Below are 6,000 nucleotides of genomic sequence, written 5' to 3'. Positions count from 1 at the left end.
CCCCAAGAGACAATCAAGGGGGAGGTTTTTACTGACTATCACTTTTCTCCATCTAAGGGACCCAGCTGTGGCTAGGGGCACTATAGCCACAGGCCTAACAGTGACTCCCCCTGGGACAGTTCTTACCCTTCTTGTTTCCCCTGGGACATATTGGTGTGGGAATACCAACCTGTCATGTACCACAGTGTGACTGGCACAGGTATCTCTCAGGGCAGTGGCTGGGATTCCATTCACCAGTAGGTGGTGGAAGTGTCTACTTCCTTCTGGGATCTCCAGCTTGCTTCTTGGGCCCATTCCCCAGTTGAAAGCTAGGAGGACTTCCTCATCTGAGGACCCTCCCTCCCAAGCTACACTGGCAACCCCTGGGGCTACACTAGTCACCCCTGGAGCTGTACTAGGAACCTTATTTTTAGGACAGCTAGAGTCCTGGGTGTGGTGTCCAGCCTTCTGACAGTTGAAACACCATATTCTGTTGGGATCCCAATTCTTACCTTGGTACCCTGGTTTAGTTTGTGAGGTGTCTTTGGGCCCACCCTCCTGGTCAGGTTTTTGGGGGGCTACCTGGGACTCCTTTCTTTTATCCACAAGGGGTTCACTCTCTTTCTTCTGGGAAGGCTTTGGGACCCCTTGGTTCTGGTCCCTCCCAGTGGACGTCCTAGTCACCCTAGTCTTGACCCAGTGGTCTGCTTTTTTTCCCAATTCTTGGGGGGATTTTAGACCTAGGTCTACCAAATGCTGATGCAACTTTTCATTTGTGCAGTTACTCAAAATATGTTCCTTCATGAATAAATTGTACAATCCAGTAAAATCCTGCACACCATGTCCAGCTAACCAACCATCCAGTGTCTTCACTGAGAAATCTACAAAATCAATCCAGGACTGGGTCTGGGTTTTGTGAGCCCCCCTGAATCTAATTCTATACTCCTCAGTGGTGAATCCAAATCCCTCAATCAGAGCTTCCTTCATGAGGTCATAGGATCCTGCTTCTGGCCCAGAGAGGGTCAGAAGCCTGTCTCTGCAGTTACCAGAGAACAGTTCCCATAGGAGTGCCCCCCAGAGAGGTTTCTTTACTTTTCTGATATCACAAGCCCTCTCAAAGGCTGTGAACCATTTGGTGATATCATCACCTTCCTCAAATTTAGGGACAATCCCTTTGGGGATTTTAAGGTCAGAAGTTTCCTCCCTATCCTTGTTTTTATTATTGCTGCCACCATTGATGGGTGCTAAACCCATCTCTCTCCTTTCCTTTTCTAGAGCCAGGAGCCTGGACTCTAGATCTATTCTTTTGGCCAGCCTCACAAGGCTGTCCTCTTCACTGGGGGGTCCCCCAGTGTTGTCTCTGGGACCAGAGCCACCTGTGTGGTCTCTAGGTGCCCAGATGCTAATTCTTGAGTTGGAGGGTATGGGTGCCATCTCCTCCCTAGGGAATAGTATGGGGAGGTTGTTGTCCACCTCCTCTGTTTCCCTTTCCTCATCTGACTGGCCATCACCATGTTCAGATGGGTGGTCTTTAGCATACTCAGCCAGGAGCTCCTGGAGCCCTTGTTTGGTTGGATGCAGACCCATTTGTAAATTTTTGAGTTTACATAAGGACCTCAATTCCTTGAAAGACAAGTGTAAGTAAGGTGTGAGGTCGAGCTCCTCCACCAGGTCCATGTTATTATTATCACTAATAGCTGGGTTTGTTTGAGACATTCTAACCTGACAGTTCTAACCCTCTACCCTGACTATAGTGATTTATTTTTCTAAAATTCTAATGGGACTTAACCAAGGCCCTAGCAAGACTTTTAGTAATTTTGGAAAAACCAATCAGAATTCTAAAGGCAATTTTTAAGAGTTCTGTCGTGTGATCAGATGGTAACCAAGTAGTCCAACAAATGCAAGTTTGTATCCCACCGCTGATCCACCAATGTGAGAAAGTGGCTCTGTATATACTGTTCCCTAATGGGTACAGGGTGTACAGAGTCTACAGTCCCCCAGAGGCTGATAGAGGTCAAAGTTAGGTATGACCTTACTCTCAAAAGTGGTAGCTTGGTCGAGCAGTAAGGCAGTACCTGAGGACAGTGTAAAGCATTTATTGTACACACTCAGTCAGCAAATGGTTTCACACACTCAATAACTGAACTCTAGGCCAATGGTTTATATATATAAAATATATGCTTGTTTTATTTTTAGAACCACAAAGGGAATACAAATATACTTTTCTCAGAATGAGAGATTGAATATAAATACTTTTGCAATAAGCAATGGATTTTTGTAAACAGTCACAGTTGGTTGCAATAAACAATCCTATTTCCTAAACATAACAATGCATTGAGCTCAATGGTAAGTTCAGGTTATCTTGTAATAAATTACTTTTCAGATTACTTTTGAAATTCCAGGTCTGGCTCCTAGATCCAGCTCTGGGTCAGTACTCAGAATCAAGTGATGAAAGTCGACTTAATAACTGTAATGATTTTTAAATAATATTTAGCTATTTCAAAAGTTAGCACTTAGAAAATATTTCAAAGAAAACATTCAATGGATCTCTATGGCAAGAAATTCAAATTGCAGGTAGAGTACTTTATCGTTACTTTAGTAATCCAGGACTGGGTACCTAGACCCAGGACTGGGGTCCTTATCAGAAACAGGTAAGTAATTTCGTTTGCAGAAATGGTACGATTTTAAAAGAATATTTCAATTTTGCAAAAATAGACACTTAGAAGAAATTTCACAGAAAAGCAGACAATGGTTTCCTATGGAAGAAAAATGAGTTAGAGGTAAGTACAGTTGTGGACACTTTTCAGAGTCAGGGCTGGGCACCAAGATCCAGCACTGGGAGCTCACCTAAGAGCAGGTGAGTAAATTCGTTTTTGTCACTTGGCTGATTTTTAGTGAATATTTGCAGTTTTGAAAAGTTCACACACACAAGATTTTTCAAGAAAAAGCCAGTCAATGTTACCCTATGAGGAAAATGAAGTTAGCGGTTTAAGGGTAAGTACCCGACTGGCAGAGTTGAAATTCCGGGCATAGACTCAGGGGTCCCCCAGTGTCAGGTAGGTACAGTTGGTTCACCCTCAGCGGTTTCAGGACGGCCGGGTGCAGAGAGAGTTAGGCCCAATGTTATCCTATGAGGGATAGGGGGGGCCTTGGTTGGTGGCTGCTGTCTGGCAAGCCACGCGGCTGTGGGAGCTGGGCTCCTGGTCACTTACTCAGGGCAAGTGGGGACGTAGGTTAGTGTAGAGAGTGCACTGCCAGGGCCACTCGGGCGGCTGGGTGCAGGGTGCTTTTGAGCCTTCGGTCGCTCAATGGAAGTCAATGGGAATGTTCCGGTTTGGAAAAAGGCTGCAAGCTCGGGGACGAGGATGCTTCAGATGCCACCACCACTTCGAGAGGTAAGTTGGGTAGTTGTAGGTTAGGTGGGTACCCCGGGATTGGGCACAGGGGGCCGCAGGGCGCCGGGTGCAGGGGTGCCTTTTGAGGTCGGGAATCTTACCCTCTTGTTGATCGCGGTTGGGGTGGCACTCTGTTCTGAGGCTGCAGGCTTCTTCCGGAATGTCGAGGGGGGTCCTTGGGTGCCGGACTCGGGGTCACAGTCGCCGTGGGGTTGTCCTCAGGGTCTTTGTTCACTCCGGCACTGGCCAGGCTTGGCTGGTGCAGAGTGTGCTGGGTTCGCGGTTCCGGGCTGCTGCCAGGGGTTAGAGATAGGTTTCTGAGTAGAGCCTCTACTCATGAGAGTCCCAGGGGCTTTAGAGTTCAAAGGTAGCCAGGTCCTCCGGGGTATTTGAGGTTGCTGGCCACAAGAGATGCCGCGCTGGAGCAGGAGCAGGTTCGAGGGTCGACAGGCCGGTAGGGCTGGGGCCAAAGCAGTTGGTGTCTTCCTCTTTTTAGCAGCTGCAGGGCAGGTCTTTGTTCTTCTTGCTCTTCTTGTAGTTTCGAATCTGGGATCTCCGGAAGGAAGGTTCAGGGGGCCCCTAAATACTAGATTTAGGGGCGTTACAGGTAGGTGAAGGCCAGGGACCAATGGGTCCTTGTCCTGGGGTGGGTACACCCCCTATCCTGCCTCTCTCCTGTGGGAGGGGGGCAGTAGCCTAATCCTGATAGGGTAGGGCCTCCCATCTTCAAGATGGCGAGAGCCCGGAGATGTGCTTCACCTCGCCTCCCCCACCTGAGGGGTGGGGTGGGCAGGCTGGCACATCCCCTGTCCTTGTATGGGGTTTCCGGCCAAGCTTCCTGCCAGAGTGGGGGGTTGCAGTGGCCTGGGGAAACTCCAACTGGCGACATGCCTTTGAAGCTGGGGGAGGAGATTTCTCACCTCACCCAGGATGTGCATTGTTGCAGGCCCGGGAGAGCAGGGGCTCTCCCACCCAGGGGTCCAGCAACGTGTCTGCTGTGTGGCAGCCTGGGCAGCCTCAGAGCAGACGTGGATTGTAGGTTAGCTGTAAGGGGGCATCTCTAAGATGCCCTCTGGGGTGCTTAGTACATTAAATCCCACACTGGCATCAGTGTGGGTTTAATGTGCTGAGAAGTTTGATACCAAACTTCCCAGTCTTCAGTGTTGCCATTATGGTGCTGTGGAGCTCGTGTTTGACGAGCTCTCAGCACCATGTACTTGTAAGAGGCAGCACTGTACTTACAGTGCCCAGGAATGGACCTGGGTACTGTAGGGGCACAGGGCTCCTGCTCCTGTGCCCACACCATAGGCATAAGGCACCCAGCCAGAGGGGTGGCTGACATATGCCTTGGCAGTGTAGATGATGGGCATGGCACACAGAGATGTGTGCCATGTCGACTCTTTGTTTTGTCCTGCACCCAGACACTCAGCCTGCAAAGGCAGTGTGTGTGTAAGGGTACAGGGCCTCTAAGGGTGGCACAATGAGTGCTGCAGCCCTTAGAGGCCTTCCCTGGTCACAAGGCCCTGGGTACCTAGGGTACCATTTATCACGGGCTGACATGTGGCCAGGGTTTGCCAATTGGGAGTTTGTGTGTTTTAAGGGACGAACATAGGCCCTGGGCACCTGATTGGCAGGAGCCCAGGGCACAACAAGGAAAAGTGCATCAGCTATTAGGCAAAAAAAAGGGGGGGGGGTCACTGCAACAGAAACCCACTTTCTCACAAATTGGTAGCAGATCTTGCGACTTTGCAGCTTCCGCAAAAGGTCTCAAAGGCCACACATATGAAAGGACATCGCCTGGACTCTGTGTTCTCCAACGTGGAGAACCGCATAGGAGATGATCCTATTCCTGTCCCTTGGTCCGACCACTTCCTTATTCCTCTTTCCTGGTGTCCCAGGAGCCTTATCCCGCAAATCCAACCTCTAATGACTTTGAGTCGACCCTGGTCTAAACTCAACCCAGATAATTGGATCCAGGTATTGGAGAAGACCAGACCTATACCTGATCCCTGTCCAATTGCAGCGGATAAAGACTTCTGCAACTGGATCGAAGACTCATTAAATCAGGTTTTACCCAAAACTTTGATGAAGAAAAAAAATAGTTCCCATAAATCCCCTTGGTATTCTGCGGAACTACGAGCTCTCAAACAATGTTGCAAAGTACATGAAAGAAGGTGGAAGAAGGATTTTTCTGCTAGTAAGAAGAATGAATATAGAATAGCCATCTGTAAATACAGAGCAGGAATAAAGAAGGCTCAAGCATCTTTTTATGAGGAAAAAATTCTTCAGGCTTCTAACTCCCCTAGAGAAACCTTTTTAATCATTAACAAACTTATCAAAATCCCTGTCCCCCCTATCGCCCCCGATTTGTCAGGGAAACAATGTAATAAACAGGCAGAGTTCTTTAGCTCTAAAATTCATAAAATATTGCAATCAATGCCCTATGCCGAGGACACACGCGATGATCAAGGTGCCTATCCCACTAGTCATACGCTGGATTCCCTCCCCCCTCTTTCTCCAGAAACTCTTTCGACCTTATTCTCTTAGGTGAAAAGTGGCTCACCTAGGGACCCGGCTCCCATGAACATCTTGGTTAAGGCGGTATCTACAGTCGCCCCTGTTGTTA

Source organism: Triturus cristatus, chromosome 2_1 (assembly GCF_964204655.1).
Source record: "Triturus cristatus chromosome 2_1, aTriCri1.1, whole genome shotgun sequence".
NCBI classification, from domain to species: Eukaryota; Metazoa; Chordata; class Amphibia; order Caudata; family Salamandridae; genus Triturus; species Triturus cristatus.
This window is presented reverse-complemented; position numbering follows the sequence as displayed.